General features: G+C 46.3%; 1 long non-coding RNA gene across 2 annotated transcripts in view; it reads left to right on the top strand.

Annotated features, from left to right (window-relative positions):
• LOC138285531 (uncharacterized) overlaps positions 1–18,270 on the top strand; it is a 124,486-nt gene extending 106,216 nt beyond the window's left edge. For both annotated transcript variants that reach the window (XR_011201609.1, XR_011201608.1), the window contains exons 2-7: positions 8,425–8,488; positions 9,320–9,348; positions 13,164–13,198; positions 16,961–17,011; positions 17,264–17,322; positions 18,118–18,270. This is a non-coding gene — a long non-coding RNA (uncharacterized lncRNA). The remainder of the gene's footprint in view (positions 1–8,424; positions 8,489–9,319; positions 9,349–13,163; positions 13,199–16,960; positions 17,012–17,263; positions 17,323–18,117) is intronic.
• Positions 18,271–18,951: the final 681 nt, after the last annotated feature.

Genomic DNA, 18,951 nt, shown 5'->3' with positions numbered 1-18,951 from the left:
AGCCGAAGTACGGACCACATCTGATGACACATCCGCCAACAATCTGGCCTGCTGTTCCATACCAGCCAGGAGCTCTGAACATTCTGCCCCTTCCTGAACAGCCACCGCCAGCTTATCAAAGTCTTGCACCAACGACTGGGCCGCATAAGCCGAATATATACCAGCCCTTAGTGCCAGATTCTCAGCGGCAAACGCCCTTTTAAGACCTGAATCCACTTTACGGTCCGTGGTATCCGTCGGCACACAATCCTCCGGATTCACTGCCGTTTTGCCAATCAGGGTAGCCAGAATTGAATCCAGGCGGACCGAAGGAGGTAACACCTCCTCCCCCTCAAGAAAATATAGTTTCTGCAGGAAGCGTGGAACCTGAGCTTTATCCACATCCTTCCATTCTCGAAATACCAAATCCTTCACAGGTCCCTGAAAAGGCATGGCAAACTTGGCAGGCGTCTGATATTGTGGAAATAAGTGAGAATCTGAGTTTGAAGGTTGAAACACTGGGAAACCCAAATTGTCCCGAACATGTGCCATCACCTCCCACATTTCTTCTCTGAATACATATTTACCCCCAGAGGACGTAGAAGGGGCCTCATCACCCTCACTATCTGATGAGGACTTCCGTGCAGCAGCCGACGTATGAGAATTTTTAGACTGCCCAGTCCTGGCCACCCCTGCTTGAAGAGCCCTGGTAACAGCCACCTCAATCATCTCCTGCACTTCATCTCTAGACATGAGGGGAGAGCCCCTATCCGGTAATTGTGAGCCCCCAGGAGTGGAAACTCCAGCAGCACCCTCCTCCGAGGAGGAGGAAGAGGAGACAATCCTCCGTCTCTTTGCGGAACCTTAGGCATGTCACTATCCAAAAATACACTGATCAACCCCTAAAATGCATTCTCCCTATATAGAGATCGTCCTAGGAATCCACCAATCCTTTAAAAGGTCAAACATAACTGCCCCCATCATAAAACAGCGGGCAGAACGCCCGTCCTACCTGAACCTTCCAAAAATCGCCGTTCCGCAGCTCCCCGCCGCTCTGCAGCGCGGAAACCCGGAAATCGACGCCCCAGCCACAGAGGGCCGGCTGACCCCGTCAGCCGGCCCTCAGTCCGCGTTTTCCCGAGCAGCCCGGCTGCTCGTCACAGGACGCGACCAGCTGCAGCACTCCTCGCGGAGCTCCGCATCCCGAGGAGTGCCTCCATCGTAGACCTCCAGGCCCCGCCGTGCAGGTAAGGGAAAAAGAAAACATCTAGCGTGGGCTAGACATAAGAAACAGGAGGAGATAAGGGTGGGTTTTTTTTTTAAAAGGGGAAGGGAGGGTCTAGGGGGAGGCGGGAGGCCTCATTGGTTTAAAAGGAAGGCGAGGGAGGGACGGGAGGTAATGGTCTGGTAACCCTCCAGCCACCCCAGTCACCCACCTCACCCAGAGTTACCAGTCCTTGGCCTTTCTGAAACTCTAGGGAAGGGGAGTTGGTAGAGTTAATGAGGGGTTACAAGTAGGACACAGAGGGTCCCCTTAGAAAAGAGGAATTAGGCAGAATTGATATTTATATGCCTAATTCCCTCTGAAATTCCTGATTTTGTCCCAGATTTTCACACAGTGGTAGTATGTCTTCTCCCAGTAGCAAACTCTCCGGCTGAAACAAAACAGCTCTGCGGTGTTGCCACAAATCACATAATTTGGTGGAGTCATCACCCCCATTGAAATTAAAAGGAACCTCGCAACAAGGACCTTATTGGGACAGTAGCAGTACCAGTACTTCTTAGCAGGACTCCCTATGTGTAAAAGACTATACCACAACGTTTAATAGCTTTTACATTTTGGGTCGACAATGTTAGTGGTTATCAAAAGAACATATTACATTTTAATGGGAAAACACAATAATTCTGCGGAAAACTGCCAAGCATTAAGTGGGACAGTACAGGCACTTCTCAGCTAAAAGTATATTTAGAGACAAAGGTGACAAGAATAGTAAGGTATTTCTATTCAACAACAAAAGTAACAGTGGCGTCTCTTCATTAGAGCGTTAGGGCCCCGCCCCTCTGGTTTTCAGGCACTTCAATTCTGCACTTAAAGTTGTCTGGCTGTGGTCTCTTACCTCCGAGCATCATCAGGCAGCAATGCAATAAAGGGAGGAGAGTTGGGCATGGTTGGGAATCTCTATCGTAGGGCTTGCCTTCTCACAGCCCTGGATTGTATTGAGGAAGATGCTACAGGAGTGACGCCATCACGCTGATGAAATCCAATCTCACAGGGCGTAGTACGGTGAAGCCCTGCGTGAAACCCACGTCAGAGTTCAGTAAAAAACGTGAATTCTTTCAATGTCCCTCTCAGTGTTTTACTATTACACACTACTTGCTTGAATTATGTTGTGGTGCTCAGGCAATCCGAACCTCCAGTAAATGAGCCGTATCATGTACTTAATTTATGGACAACGATTTCTAACTTGCTCTTCGTGCTTTTCAGGGAAATTCATCCATGAGCCTTATTTTCCACGTAAATTATATAAATAGCGCTTCTAATTACTAGACGGGGCAGCTAGTGCAAGCTTGAAATCTTTGTTCGTTGCTTTATATTACTTATTTATATCACCGTGTTTGTCAATTCCGCTTGAAATTCTCTTAAGGCATGAGCCTTGTTTACTGGATTTAGTGCTGCTTGTTTCCAGTCCTCTGGATGGGAATATACTCATTTCTGGATTCATGGTCTCCCAAGAGTACTTTTCCCGGTGAGAAACCCTCTCCTGCCTCCTCGCTGTACTCTTCTTCTAAGAGTTGGGGCCTCTTGTTCTGCTTCCTCTTCAGAGCATTTCACCTTATTTTTTTCTGCTTTCTGCCCCACCATTTTCATATTTCACCAGCCACCACTGAGTAACATAATTACACGAATAAGTGTAATTTACACTGAAGAAATTAACACAGTTATAGTATTTCTTTGTAATACAGTCACAAGTTAAATGTGTACCAACAGAGGGCATTATGTTACCACCGCTCAAGCCTCTATGTAATTGCCCCTGTCACTGAAAGCACGAGGGAGGGTCAAACATACACCAGTTATTACAAATCTTTAACTACTACGTTTCAAAATTGAAAGTATGAGAGCAGAAGACACACAGTCCAATAAAACACTATTTTCTCGTACTTGATGTTTTTTCTATGAAGCATAAGAATATTTAAACTGGCAGCCTGCACTCCTAGTGAAGCTCTTCTGTTCCCTGAACTCTGTCCTCTGTCAGTAGTTCGAGGCCCTCCTCCACCTGCAGGCTTCCTCCTGGGCCTCATCCCTGGTGTCTAGTGGGAGAGCTCTGCTCTTCTGCTAGGTGCCTTCTGCCTCTGTTCTCTTCGATTTTATTGTTTTGTAAACTGTTTCTTTCATGCCTTTTGCTTTCTGCGCTTTCTCTCTCTTTTCCTCATTTCTTTCCCCTCACTCTGCTCTTTCTCTCAACTCTCTCGCTCTTCCCCCTCTCTCTCTCTCTCCGCCGCTGCTGCCCCTAAGGCCCCGCCCCCTCCTCTTGCTCGTTTCGCTCTTCCCGCTGCTGCTGCCCCTGCCACTGCGGCCTCTCCCCCATTTTTTCGCACCGTTTCCTGCTCCCGCCTCCCAGATGTCCTCTCCTCCCCCCTCCCTACTTAATGGCGGCTGCTGCAGGTGGAAGAGCGACCTCACTGACCTGGTCAGTGAACTGCTCTGGCACCACGTAGCTTCACCGGCAAGTGAAGCCCTTCTGTTCCCTGAGCTCTGACCTCTGTCAGTAGTTCGAGGCCCTCCTCCACCCACAGGCTTCTGCCTGCGCCTCATCCCTGGTGTCTAGTGTGCATCCCTACTTAATGGCAGCCGCGCGCAGCGGGCGTGTCTAAGGTAAGACCGTCTGCGCCTGTCTGCGACTTGAGCATGACCTGTGCCAGGACCCCTGGTCCTGCCACCCGCCGCCTCTACACATCAGCAACACACATCACACTCAATCCAGGACGCAACAACAACTGCAAGCAAGCATCACCAGCTAACACCCACGGTCTTTTCAACTGCCTCCGCTGCCACCAAACTTACACCACCACCAAGACCTTGGACCAAGCACAAACCACTCGCAACCTCACTCCGACCCCAAAAACGCTGAAGTGCATTTTCTTCAACGTCCTCTTCCTCCATAAACAGACTACCGAAATCTGGGACCTCCTTGACAGCACCTCTCTGGACGTCACATTCCTAACCAAGACCTGGACCAACACCACCTGAGGCCCGGACATCACCATCGCCATCCCCAAGGATGCAAGATCACCTGGAAAGACTACCCCAGTCGCCCTGGAGGAGGAATCACCATCATCCACAGGTCCAACACCTGCCTGAACACACACTTCGAAGACTCTGAAGAATCCGCAAACCTGATGGAACACCTCCACTTCAAGCTACACACCAGCCCAACATCCACCATCAGGGGAATCCTCATCTATCGCCCTACCGGACCACGTACACCCTTCTCCGGGTCCATCACGGACTGAATCACTCACAAGCCATCAGAGCCACCAACTACATCCTACTGGGAGACCTCAACTTCCACCTCGAAAATCAACAAGACCCCAACACCGCATCCCTCCTAGACAACTTCCACAACACAGGACTCTGACAGATTGTGACGGAGCCAACACAGTCAGCAGGACACACCCTCGACCCTGATGCATCCATTTGACCATCAACACACCCACAGTCATCAGACCTCAACACCAGACATCACATAGAAACTGGACAAGAATAACCAACGATCAGCTCACCGCCGCCCTCGCCATCACCGTCCCCACCATCGCCCACAATGATGACCCAAACACCGCAGCACGTACCTTCCACAAATGGATCTCCGACTGCGCCAACACCATAGCCCCCCTCAAAAAGAACCTCAGCACCCATGCAAAGAAAGCCAGCTGCTTCACTCCTGAGTTTCGAGAATCTAGACGCACTTGCCGTCGCCTCCAAAAAATCTGGAGAATCATCAAATCCACAGAAGCCCGTAGCAACTTCAGAGCCGCCACCACAGCACACCACCAACTCGTCAGAACCACCAGAAAGAAAGCTATACAAGGCAGAATCTCCTCACACGCACACAACAGCAAGGAACTCTTCAGCATCATCGAGGAGTTTGCTCAACCCAACAGTGAAACAATGGACATCCCACCCTCACAGGACCTCTGTGACAGACTCAACACCTACTTCCAAAACAAAATCAAGACCATCTATGACAGTTTCAGCAAGGACAACCTACGCACAAAACCCCCTCTATCTAAACCTGACACCAACAAACCAACAGTCACCACCTGGACCCCTTTACCACCGAAGAGACGCTGAGAACAATAAGATCCATACACTCCAGGGCCCCCACGGACCCATGCCCCCACCACATTTTCAACAGAGCCACAGACACCATCGCCCCCAAGCTACGCCTCACCATCAACTGCTCACTAGCTGCCGCCACCTTCCCTGATGACTGGAAACACTCTGAGATCAACCCCCTCCTCAAGAAACCCTCGGCAGACCCCACCGACCCCAAAAACTTCAGGCGCATCTCCCTACTCCCATTTCCTGCTAAAGTAATTGAAAAAGTAGTTAACAGTCAACTCGACACATTTATAAAAGACCACAACATCCTTGACATCTCCCAATCCGGATTAAGGAAAAAACATAGCATCGAAACAGTCCTCCTGACTGCGACAGATGACATCCGCTCCCTGCTTGACAAGGGACAGACAGCAGCACTCATCCTACTAGACTACTAGACCTCTTGGAGGCCTTTGACACAGTCTCCCATCACATTCTTATAAGAAGACTCCACGAAGCGGGCATCGGAGACAAGGCCCTCGACTGGAACAATCCTTAATCACCAGCAGAACTGAATGAGTAAGACTCGCCCTTCCTCACACACCCCACACCACCCACCTGCGGAGTACCCCAGGGATCCTCCCTCAGCCCCACGTTGTTTAAAGTCTACATGGCCCCACTAGCCACCCTTGTCAGAAGCTACGGAATCAACATAATCTCCTATGCCGACGACACCCAACTCATCCTCTCCCTCTCCAACGAACCCAACAAAGCCAGACACAACTTCCACGAAGGCATGAAAGCAGTCGCCAACTGAATGAGAAACAGCTGCTTCAACTCAATGCAAACAAGACAGAAGTACTCATCATGGGCCCTCAACCCAAAGCGTGGAATGACTCCTGGTGGCCACTCACCCTTGGAAACCTGCCCACCCCCACTGGCCAAGCTCGCAACCTCGGAATCATCCTGGACTCCAACCTCCCCACGAACCAGCAAACCCTCCTCCTTCAAGTGGATCCCCCTTGAACATAGAAAGACCATCCCACATGCCCTGATCACTAGCAGACTGGACTACGGCAATGCACTCTACGCCGGAATCAACAAGAAACTCACCCGCAAGCTACAAAACATCCAGAGCGCCGCCGCCAGACTGATCCTCGACCTACCTCGATACTGCCACATCTTGCAACACCTACATACTGGCTTCCCATAGAAAAAAGAATCACCTAAGAGATTCTCACCCACTCACACAAAGCCCTCCCCAACACCGGATAAGCATACCTGAACCAGTGACTCAACCTCCACGTACCCCACAGGGCCCTACACTCAGCCCAGCTCTCTCTCGCAGAAGTACCCTGCATCAGGAAAACCAGAACAGAAGGACATACCTTTCCCTACCTCGCAGCCACCGCCTGGAACGCCCTTCACCTCCACATCAGACAAACCGCCTCCCTCCTCAGCTTCACGGAGGAACTGAAAACAAGGCTTTTCTAATAACCACCTCACCTGTATACACTACTCCTCCCCCCCAGCACCTTGCGACCCTAATGGGAGAGTAGTTGCGCTTTACAAGCACTGATTGATTGATTGATAGTTCCACACTCACTCCAAATGCATATCTAACAAGTATTGGCAAAGTCTATAGGTGTCACCTATACAAGAGCAATTGGTTTTGGCAACTTGTTTTAGCAATCTTGTACACCAGTGTGGCTGATGTTCAGCATGACTAAAAGTTAGTGGCATAGACTGGAATGTCATAGAGTGGAGTAGAGTGTCATAGAGTGGAGTTGTTTGAGTAGAGTGTTGTAGAGTGGAGTGGGGAGAGTAGAGTATCATAGAGTTGGGGGAGTAGAGTCCAGTGGTGTAGGGTGTCCTACAGCTAAGTGGCATTGAGTGTCGTAGAGTGTGGTGGATTGGAATGGGGTAGAGTGGGGTGGATCGACATGCAGTAGGGTGGGATAGATTGGATTGGAGTGGGCTGGATTGGGGCAGATTGGACTGGAGTGGGGTGGGTTGGATTGAGGTGGATTAGACTGGACTGGGGCAGATTGGATTGGAGTGCTGTGGATTGGATTGGAGTGGGGTTGATTGAATTGGTGTGAGGGTATTGGATTGGAGTAGGATGGATTGTGGTGGATGGGACTGATGGGGGTGGATTGGATTGGGGTGAAGAGTGGTGGATTGGATTGGGGTGGAGAGCAGTGGACTGGATTGGAGTGGGATGGATTGGATTAGAGAGTGGTGGTTTGTATTGAAGTGGGGTGGATTGGATTGAAGTGAGGTCGGTGGATTGGGTTGGGTGGATTGGATTAGAGTAAAATGGGTTTTGGTGGATTGGAGTGGATTGGTTTGGAGTATGGTGGATTAGATTGGAACTGGGAGTATTGGGTTGGAGTGGATTGGATTCAAGTGGGGTGGAGTGAGGTGGATTGTAGTGTGTGATTTGGATTGTAGTGGATTGGTGTAGGTTGGGTTAGATTTGGTGGGGTGGATTGGAGTGGGGAGGAATGGAGTGTGGTGGATGGGATTGGGGTAGATTGGAATGGAGTATGGGGTGAATTGGGTTGGTGTTTAGTGGATTGGAGTCCGGTGGATTGTGGTGGAATGGAACAGGTTAGATGGTGGGATGGTGGAAGTGGGATGGATTGGGGTTGAGTGGGGTGGACTGAATTGGATTGGGGCAGATTAGATTGGAGTGGGGAGGATAGGACTGAAGTGGGGTGGATTGGGGTGGGTTGGACTGGAGTGTGGTGGATTGGAGTGGACTGGATTGGAATTACATGGATTGGATTGGAGTAGGGTGGATTGGTTTGGATTGGTGTGGGGTGGATTGGATTGCATTGGGTGGTGTGGATTAGATTGGGTTGGATTGGAGTGAGGTGGATTGAATTGGAGTGGGTGGAGTGGGAGGGAAAGGCAGAAATATGGCAATATGGCTTCGGAGGCTTTGTTGCATGGTGAATTTTGCCTTTTATTTAAAAAGTTTTCGATATTGTTATGAATATACAAGACAACAATATAGATACAGGCCAAGTATTTCAAGAACAGTTTATAAGGTACAGAATGAGGACCAGGGCTTCTTGGTCTTGACAGGCGAAGTAATGCCTTCCTTTTTCTCTCTGCAGATTGCTTGAAGGGTGGTGCCACCACTAGTCTCCACAAAAAACAAATATAGGGACAATGCAGTGGGTAAGGGATTCTATTCCATTGCTATTGTCTCCTGTCACCAGATCACCTAATGTGAAAAAAATGAAACTCTCTGGGTCTCTGTTCCCCCGGTAGGAACTTTGTAGTGAACCGGAGGGAGTGCCACTGCTATCAGGAAGCGCACAGATAAGTGAGGGAAAAGAAAGGGAAACATTCTAGTTACGGGTCTATTAGTTTCAATGTCTATATTAAGGGAGGCTTTTATACCATACTCCTGATATCCCCATGCTGTCACTTTCTATGGGACGTGCGTGAGCCTCCCCTTTTTCTGTCTCCTTCATGCAGGTGCTTCTCCCCTTCCCCAAATGTCTCTTTCCATCCTGCTCCGAGCACTCACCACACTATCCCCAGCTATCCTGAGCTATGACAGGCAGCAACGGCATCTTTGGCCGCATCCACTACTCTGTGTCGAACCACACCTCGAACTCCTCCTCCATCTTGCTGCTGTCCTGCGTACTTGTCTACTCCCCCTTGGTGCTGACCTCTGGCTTCTCCTCTGTTGTTTCCTTGCACTGCTGGATTTCCTCCTCCTCGTTCCCAATGTCCACGTCTCTCTTCCTCCCTTTACTTTCCCTCCATGGCTGTGTCTCCTTTCCTCTCTAGCTCCTCGTCTCTCCCCTCGTCACCTCCTACTTTGTGCTCTTAGGGCCAATCAGTCGTCTTTTCAATTCCACTGGTCCCACTCCGCCTCCTCCTATTGAGAGAAGTCCTTCGTTACTGCCATGTTTTTTTTGTTGCCAATGCCCACCTCTTTTTCTCTGATTGTCCTTTCTCTCTTTCCTGGCCCTGTCATTTATCCGGATGCCGGCGTAGCGGAGACCGACATCGGACTCATTGACCAGGTAAGGAGGTGGGTTGGGTGGGGTGTTTCCTTACATATCTCCTCCTCTACTTTCTTCCTTGGAAGAAATGAGTCCATTGGGTAATGTGAGAGATAATTGGCATTGCCCAGTTCTCGAACCTTACGGTGTTGAGTCTTAAACAGAAAGGGCTAAAGGGCTAGGAACCATCTTAGTATGCAAGGGTTTCTACCTTTGTACGAGCCGTCCACTCAAGAGGAATGTGGTCTGTATAAAGGATAAATTCACGTCCTTTCAAGTAGTATTGAAGGGCTTCAACAGCCCATTTATTAGCTAGGGCTTCTTTCTCCACAGTACCATAGTTATTTTCCTGGGGAAATAGCTCACGGCTCATATATAGGATAGGTTTTTCTTGTCCATGTTTGTCTTTTTGGGGCAGAACCGCACCTAAGCCAACTCCCGAAGTGTCTGTCTGGAGAATAAAAGTTTTTGTAAAATCAGGGCTGCGAAGGAGGGGTTCCAAGGTAAGAATGTTCTGCAATGTATAGAACGCCTTTAGGACCATTTGAGAGGGATGACATAGTCCTAATTCTGCTTTCTTACTTTTTTTTATTAAAGAAGGAAATAGCGGAGCACACAAATTGTTCTTAATATAGAAATACAAAACGCCAATTAAGACTTATGAAAGATAATATGTCTGTTGATAAAGGTGTCAGTTCTCTTATAAAACACATACCTATAAATACCTTTACATATCAAAAGTAAAATTTATTAAAGAAAACACTTATTTTGAAATACACATAATAATAAGATTCATACAATAAGACCACACTGACATAAAGCTGACAGAAAGACATTAAGGGGGTGATTCCGACCCCGGCGGTCCTTGACCGCCAGGGCCGGGGTCGGCGGGAGCACCGCCAACAGGCTGGCGGTGCTCCTAAGGGCATTCTGACCGCGGCGGTATGGCCGCGGTCAGAACCGGAAAACCGGCAGTGTCCCGCCGGTTTTCCGCTGCCCTGAGGAATCCCCCATGGCGGCGCAGCTTGCTGCACCGCCATGGGGGATTCCGACCCCCTCACCGCCATCCTGTTCCTGGCGGTTTCGACCGCCAGGAACAGGATGGCGGTGAGGGGTGTCGTGGGGCCCCTGGGTGTGCCCTGGGTGGGCCCGTAAGTGGGCCCCACTTTGAATTTCAGTGTCTGCTTAGCAGACACTGAAATTCGCGACGGGTGCTACTGCACCCGTCGCACACCTTCCACTCCGCCGGCTCCATTCGGAGCCGGCTTCCTCGTAGAAGGGTGTTTCCCACTGGGCTGGCGGGCGGCCTTTTGGCGGTCGCCCGCCAGCCCAGTGGGAAACCCAGAATGACCGCCGCGGTCTTTTGACCGCGGTACGGTCTTCTGGCGGTTCGCGCTTGGCGGGCGGCTCCTGCCGCCCGCCAAGCTTGGAATGACCCCCTAAGTATTCTAGTTGAAAAAACAAATTGTGAAAAATGTGGGCCTAGAAGATGTACGTTGAACCCGCATGTAGCATCAGCCGACACGTGTTTCGTCCAAAATTGGACTTCTTCAAGGCTGATAGATTGTAATACAAAAACATAATATTATTGATCAAGAATTTGTACTACAAAAATTCCAATAATAACTACACCTTAAAAATGGATAGAAGAATTTTTCACCAGAGTCTCCAAAGGTGTATACTCATACTGAGAATTGTGAAAAGAGAACCAAACACCAAATGTCAAAAAACCTAGTAGTTGTACAGATGGTTAGAGAATGTTGTTTAGCCATAAATATGGCCATGCGCTCAAGCGGTAGAAGTGCATATGTCATATAAAAAAAGTGGCCATGCAGAAAAATTTAGATAATAAGAGGAGTCCCAAGATTTTTAGAGTGAGACAAGCCCTATATGACAAGTCATCCCCAAAGCGATCATAGTCACCGACCCCCAAGGGTAAATACCTTAATTATTCTTAAGTCCTTAGGTCCCAAGTCGTTGTCCAAAATTCTAAATAGAAATGGGGACCAAAGTCATGAGCTTAAGCTCCAAGCTACATAAGAATATCCATTGTAACAATACTCAAGTCTACTACTAACCTTGATACAAATAACGACCATGCCCATTAGTTATGATGGGTCCCGAGAGTTAATTTTCTTGTTGAAAACTCTACTTCGACTGTCAAATTCTCAGCTAGTCCCAGAGGAAGAAAATGTTTACATATATCACATAAGTGGAAGAGAACGTCACATCGGACTACTCTTCTGTCTACAAACATGAAAATTTAATATTAGAGAACATTTTACAATTTTAACGTCATTGTTTTATAATCTAAAAGAATCCCACACACCATAATTGTGTGTCGGTTATAAATAGACAATATATATCGGCTAAAATCTAATTCAAACTGTTTAAACAGCATCAGAAAATGAATCAGTATTCTCTAAATTAATCTCTACAGTAACTAAAAAAGTTATTGTTTAATCATGTATCTTAATTATCTGAAACCGAGGATCATAGTCAAAGCAAGAATGAAATCAAAACTGTGACACCACATCTTATAAATGAAGTATATATGGGAAGCCAAAAAATCATGTGCAATCCCATGAAAATGCACACTAGAATGAATACGCTCTAAATTGACTTTCCCTATGTACGTGAATAAGGGTACAGATATGAGAATACGATAATAGAACTAATGGCAAGGTGAAACATGTGTATATGTGACCCAGTAAGCATCATAAAATACTTAGATATACGACGTTGCAAGAGCATCAGAATGCTACTACCACTCATATATGCGAGCAAAAAGACATTAAAAAAGAAAAAATATCAGCTTCAGAACAATACCTATATGTTGTCATCTCCAGCGTCGTAAATCCGCGTCATGTTGATTCAATCCGAGACCGTCTGTTAAACAACCGCCTTATATACTTATTAACAAAGTCAGCATGCCAACATCGGATATACAGCCTTCTGTTGAAGGCAGAAATTGGGCTACCGTCACAATAGAAACAGTCCTTGAAAGATCGCATAAAGCGTGGCGGCCATCTTGAAATGTAGCACATATGGATTCTCCATATGATACTACAACTATTATGTGGAAGTATAATGTGAGAAATTGCGCCTTTGTAAAATCATTGCGTAACTCATCATACCTACAATATTAACGTGTATCGTCCATATAAGGGCGAAATCAAATTGTCAAGCAAGAAGAGAATATCCTTGAAAAGTCACACAACACATGGCAGCCATCCTGGAGCTAAAGCACCCAAAAAAAAAATATATATATTGATGATTCATCCATAAAGGGACCAAATCGAACTGTCGTAGAGACCCAACGAGATTTTTACAAGGTCATAATAAATTATAGTGGCCATCTTGAAGTATAGTCACTGTGGCTCCTCTATAATATATTGCATCAAACATGTGAACATACGATGCAAAAACAGTTTTTATACAAAGGAAAAATCTCCATAAACTATATCCAATGTGATTGACCTGTGGATATAGATAACCAGATTATCTCTTCAACTATATGACCAATAAAATGATCTCATGACAATAGATCTGAAATAGGTGGAAAGAGCAGAGCAGAGAGAAAAAAACAGAGAAGACCATCACCATAGTGAAACATTATGAGACATTTGGCAATAACATCAAATACACATTAATCCTAATATGCTCACATATATCCGGTCATAAGCAACAGGAATTTACAACAATGCTAAATTGCTTTCATGGACTGCACATCTATACATACACAGTTATAAAAAATTATACAGTTCATTATCAAGATTCATCCCCATTTCTATGGTCCTTAACTTAATGTTCCATTTTGCTTTGTTCCTTCTTAGATCAAGTGTCCTGTTTCTGCCCCTAGGATTCACTGGTGTGTAACTAATGCCCATATATTTTATTGCTGGAACTTCTGTACCTGGATGTTTTTTATTCATATGTCGTACTACTGGTGATGTCATATCGTTGTTTCTAAGTGTACGAATATGTTCCTGAATGCGTTCTTTTAAGGGCCTAATTGTACTGCCCACGTATATTTGGCCACATTCACATTCTAGACATATACAGTAAATTTAGTATTACAATTAATGAAAGTGGTGATTTTATATGTGTCACTTCCATTATAACTAAATTCCAAAGTTTTGTGTAACAATGGATTGCACATGTTGCAATGACCACATCAATAAAAGCCTTTGATTTTTTTCAGGCAGCCATGTTAGTTTACTTTCCTTAGGGGGAGGCAAAACGTTTTTACATACAAAGTTCTTAATAGTTTTGCCCCTTTTATGGATCATTTTCGGCCTTTTAGATAGTATATTTGCAAGAGTGCAGTCAGTTTGCAATATGTTCCAGTGTTTGTGCAAGGGCTGCGAAGGAGGGGTTCCAAGGTAAGAATGTTCTGCAATGTATAGAACGTCTTTAGGACCAATTGAGAGGGATGACATAGTCCTAATTCTGCTTTCTTACTTTTGTTTATTAGGGGGGTGGCCACTTGGGAGAAGTTAGATATGAATCTTCTATAGGAGTATATCAATCCCAAGAAAGCCCTAAGGTCTCTTTTTGTTTTGGGGAAGGGTATCTTGAGAATGGCTGCAACTTTTTCCCTCAGGGTGAAACTATGCCCTCCCCTAATAAATACCCTAGGTATTTTATATTCTAGTGGCTGAGTGGCTTTTACAGGCTTGAACATGAGACCCACACAAATCAATGAGACCAAGAAATGACATAAGTGTTGTGGGTGGGTTTCCCATGAGGGACTGTATAAAACAATGTAATCAATATAAGCTGCAGCATAGAGGTTGTGGAGTTTTAATACCATATTCATCAGGTGTTGGAAAGTGGCTGGTGCCCCGTGCAATCCAAAAGGAAAAACAGTGAACTGATACAACCCCCCTAGTGTAGAGAAGGCAGTTTTTATTTTATCCTGGGGGTTGAGAGGGACCTCTCAATATCTCTTACAAAGATCAAGGGTGCTAATATATGGTGCTCCTCCTAGTTTTTCTATCAACTCATCAACTCTTGGAATAGGATATGCATCAAATTTGGAAATCTTGTTTACTTCCCTGGAGTCCATACAGAAACAAATCAACCCATTGGATTTCGGGACTAAGACAATAGGAGAGTTTCACTCACTCATAGAAGACTTAATGACACCCATTCATAACATGGACTAACCTTCCTCTTCAATAGCCTTCCTTCAGGCCCTAGGCACTCGATATGGTCTCAACCACACCTTTTTTCCTGGTTGGGTGTTTATGGTGTGTGATATTATATGTGTTCTCCCAGAGAGCTCAATTATTGCCCTGGCAATGCAGGCTGTGGTTGGATGTCTCAGAGTGACTGCTTCCGGGTACGTGTAGCCTAGTTAACGATAGCCAACACACACCGATACCCACTTCGTCAAGGTACTAATGGGCCGATAATGCCCATCCCAACTCAGGAAAATGGCTCATTGATTATAGGTAGGGGACACAAGAGGGCCCTCGGGGGTAAGGAAGCACTATGTACCTGACATGCTGGGCATTCTTGACAGTACTTTTTTCTGTGACTGTAAATACTGGGCACATAGAACATCACTAATATTGCTTTCACTTTCTTTTCTGGCCCAAAGTGACCCCCCAACAGATGACTATGGGCTAAAAACAGGACCTTGTCCCTATGGGTAGTGGGTATAAGCAACTGTTTGGGCTGTGTTGTTCCCCCTTTCCGGTACAGCAATCCTTGTTGTATAAAAAAGTAAGAGCCTACTCCTTGCTGGTCCTTTTCCTCTTTAGCCACATTTTATGCTTCTTGGAACTGGGGCACTTATATCTGGGCAGCTCGAATACTTCTATCTGACTCCCAGATGACTTCCTCTCAGTATACTGGTAGCCCTCATGATATCTTTTGCTTGTCTGCCTTCCTGTGTTTTCTACTCTTTTCCTGTCTGGGGATTGGCCACTCGGTATCTTCTACTTGGGATAAGGGAGAGTTTTTCCACCCTCCCTCCATGTTTCCTGAACTGAGGACTCTAAGCTGGGGAAATCAGTGCCTACAATAAGTGGTTCAGGAAGCTGTGGAATCACTCCTACTTGCAAAGGTAACACAGGGTGTTTTTCTTGTTGTATGTTGACAGTGGTGGGAGGTGACGTCTTCTTATCTCCATGCACACATTGGATATTGATGGTTCCTTCCAGTTCAGGAGCCCCTCCAGGGATGACTTGAGGCCTAATAACACTTTGATGACATTCCATGTCTAAGAGAGCCTCAGCGGGTTCCCTGTTGACCTTCATTGTACAACAATAGGTTGGTTGTCTCTGTTGGTGATATGATATGACGATCACACCAGGCCGATCTCCATGGGAACTTCCTTATGGGGGAGTACTCTGGCAATATGCCCCATCCCACTGCATTAAAAACACTGGGGTCCTGACTGGGGGATCCGTGGACTGGGTCCAATCACTAACAGAGTGGCTTCTGACTTTCAGGGGCCCTGAGGTTTACTAGGCCTTACAGGTCCAGGTGTCTTGATCCTCCAGCCACCCTCCTACCTTCCTTTGGTGAGGTCCTGACCTCAACTATAGGCACTCGCAATTTCCACTGCGGTCTCCAGGGTAATGTTACTATGTTGCCTTACCCACTTCTCTATAGGTGGTTGTAAAGAAGATAAGTACTGCTTTAAATATATTTTCTCCTTGATTTCTCATTTGGAGGACGTCTCCAGATGGAGCCATTGGTCGGTCACATCTTTAAGCCGATAGTGGAGGGCTCGAGGACGTTCGTGGAGCCCTTCTTTAATTTGTCGAAGCTGAGCCCTATACATTTCACTGTCAACCCATTAACCTCTCAGGAGACTCTTTTTGCCATCCTCTTTAGGAGTCATTCCTCTGGGGTTAGCGGCTTGCTAGGAGGTTTGTAGGACTCCAGTAAGAAGGGGGTCTAAATATTGGCCCCACCTATCTGTGGGCCAAGCAGTGGCTTGAGCTAAGCTTCTGAAGTTATTGAAAAAAAAATGGGTCCTCCTCCTCCACATACTTTTACAAGACAACCAAGGGAAGAGCATTATGTCCTCTTTGTTAACCCAATACATCAGCTAGCCTCCCGATTGCTTCATCCTGCAACCGAGCCACCTTTTCCATTTTTTCTGCTTGTCCCCTTATAGCTATTTAGAAGGTCTTCCTATCTTCTTCAGATGCAGGCATAAAGCGCCCCACGACCTTTTCTAATCATTGGCACTCTTCTTTCATTTTGGATATCCAAGCCTCCATTTCCTCCAGTCCCACTTCTGACACCACTTTTGGGAGGGAAGGGCAGAAATGAGGCTTCAGAAGCTTTGTTTCAAGGTGAATTCTGCCTTTTATTTATGTTTTTGGATATTGTTATGAATATATAAGCCAACAATTTAGATACAGGCCAAGTATTTCAAGCACAATTTAGAAGGTATGGATTGTGGGCCAAGGCTTCTTGGTCTTGACAGGTGAAGTAATGCTTTCTTTTTTCTCTCTACAGGTTGCTTGAAGGGTGGTGCCACTGCCCGTCTCCTCAAAGCAAAATATAGGGACAATGCAGTGAGAAAGGGATTCTATTCCACTGCTATTGTCTCCCATCACCTCATCACCTAATGTGAAACAATATAACTCTCTTTTCCCCCATATAGGAACATTGTGATGAACTGGAGGGAGTGCCACAGCTATCAGGAAGCGCACAGGTAAGTGAGGGAAAAGAAAGAGAAAAATGCTAGTTACAGGTCCACTAGTTCTGATGTCTATATTAAGGGAGGCCTTTATACCACACTCCTGATATTCCCATGGTGTCACTCTCTGGGGCAATCGGCTGCCTTTTCAATCCCATTGGCCACCTTCTCCTCCTCCTGTTGAGAGAAGTCCATTCGTAACTGTCAGTTTTTTGTTGTTGACCCTGCCCACCTCTTTTCCTCTGATTGATCTTTCTCTCTTTCTAGGCCCTGTCATTTTTCCAGATGCTGGCATAGAGGAGACAGATATCGGACTCATTGAGCAGGTAGGAGACGGGCTGGGGGAGTGGTTTCTTACAGGTGGATTAGATTGGTGTGGGGTGGGGTGGATTGGATTGGATTGGAGTGGGTTGGATTGTGGTGGATTGGGTTGGAGAGGGGTGGCTTTGATTAGAGTGAGGTAGATTGGGATGGAGTGGGGTGGATTGGATTAGGGTGGGTGGATTGGAGTAGGGTGGATTGGACTTGATCAGATTGGATTGGATTGGATTGAACTGGATTGATTGGAATGGATTGGGTGGAGTGGTTTGGATTTGAGTGGGATGGATTTGACTTGATTAGATTGGATTGGATAGTGGCAGATTGGGTTGGAATCAAGTGGACTTGATTTGAGTGGGGTGTATTGGACTGGAGTGGGTGTATTGGAGTGGGGTGGAGTGCTGTGGATTGGAGTGCGGTTGGATTGGAGTGGGTTGTATTGAATTGGAGTGGGTGGATTGGACTGGGGTGGGTGGATTGGATCGGGGTGAGTTGGATTGGAGTGGGGTGGACTGGATTGGGGTGGAGTGGGGTGGATTGGATTGGATTGGATTGGATTGGAGTGGAGTGGATTGGGGTAGGTGGATGGGATTAGAGTGGGGTGGGTTGTACTGGATAGGATTCATGTGGATTGGTGTGGAGTGAATTGGGCGGGATTGGAGTGGGGTGGGCTGGACTTTAGCGGGGTGGATTGAGGTGAACTGCATGATCATGTGCTATGGCATCACTTCTGAAATTACATTTGAGAAATAAATGATTTTGCTTTGCAATATTTAGAACAAGATCATCTTTGTCATCTTTAGAGAACTGCGCCCATGAGCAAAAACAAAACATAAATATGCAAAGTGAGAAATGAAGACAACAGCGCCCACGAGCAAAAACAAAACATAAATATGCAAAGTGAGAAATGAAGACATGGGAAAATGAAAGAAAGTTAACCATAGAAAATAAAACTTTTTAATTTGGTTTGTCTTGCTTGGCACGTTTTTGTCAGTCACAGTGATCTTCAAAAATAAAAATTAGTGGACTGACCTTGAAAATGCTGATTCAACTCTGTGGTTTGCCAATAATGCTGGCATGCAGCTAAAAACGAGTTTTCTTTTCCTAAACCCTGGGTTAAGTACAGGTCTGTTCCCATTATCTGAATTATACATGGGTTCACACTCTCAAGTCTGCTCCCTTTGTTTGCAAGGCACTAGAGGTTAAAAAAGAAAACAATAGTACCTCACGTCAGGAGCAGTGGATGGGCACTGATTAAGTGGAATCAATCAGGGTTTGGTTCCTGCTCTACAGGAAGAATCAGAAATGACGCTTGGCCTGCAGTGACCAATTACGAGGCTGCAAAGAAGAGTGTCACACGCACCAACAAGTGGTAAGCAATAGAAGGTCTCCAAGCCTATTTTGTACACAATAGTGCCTCGCATGCAATGGTGCATGGCTCACACAGGCTCAACCCTAAACATATCCCATCTCAGGAATTGCTAAAGTGTCCCTAGCCTCCATTAAACTTTCTCACCAGAGTTCCCTTTCATGCAGACTCAGCCAGGGTCAGTGGAATTATGCTGCAGGGAAGGACTATGTAACAGGGCTGACTAAATTATGTGGCATAATGAATCATATTTTGTGATTATATTATT

This window comes from Pleurodeles waltl, chromosome 3_1, assembly GCF_031143425.1.
Source record: "Pleurodeles waltl isolate 20211129_DDA chromosome 3_1, aPleWal1.hap1.20221129, whole genome shotgun sequence".
Classification (NCBI taxonomy): domain Eukaryota; kingdom Metazoa; phylum Chordata; class Amphibia; order Caudata; family Salamandridae; genus Pleurodeles; species Pleurodeles waltl.
This window is presented reverse-complemented; position numbering and strand designations above follow the sequence as displayed.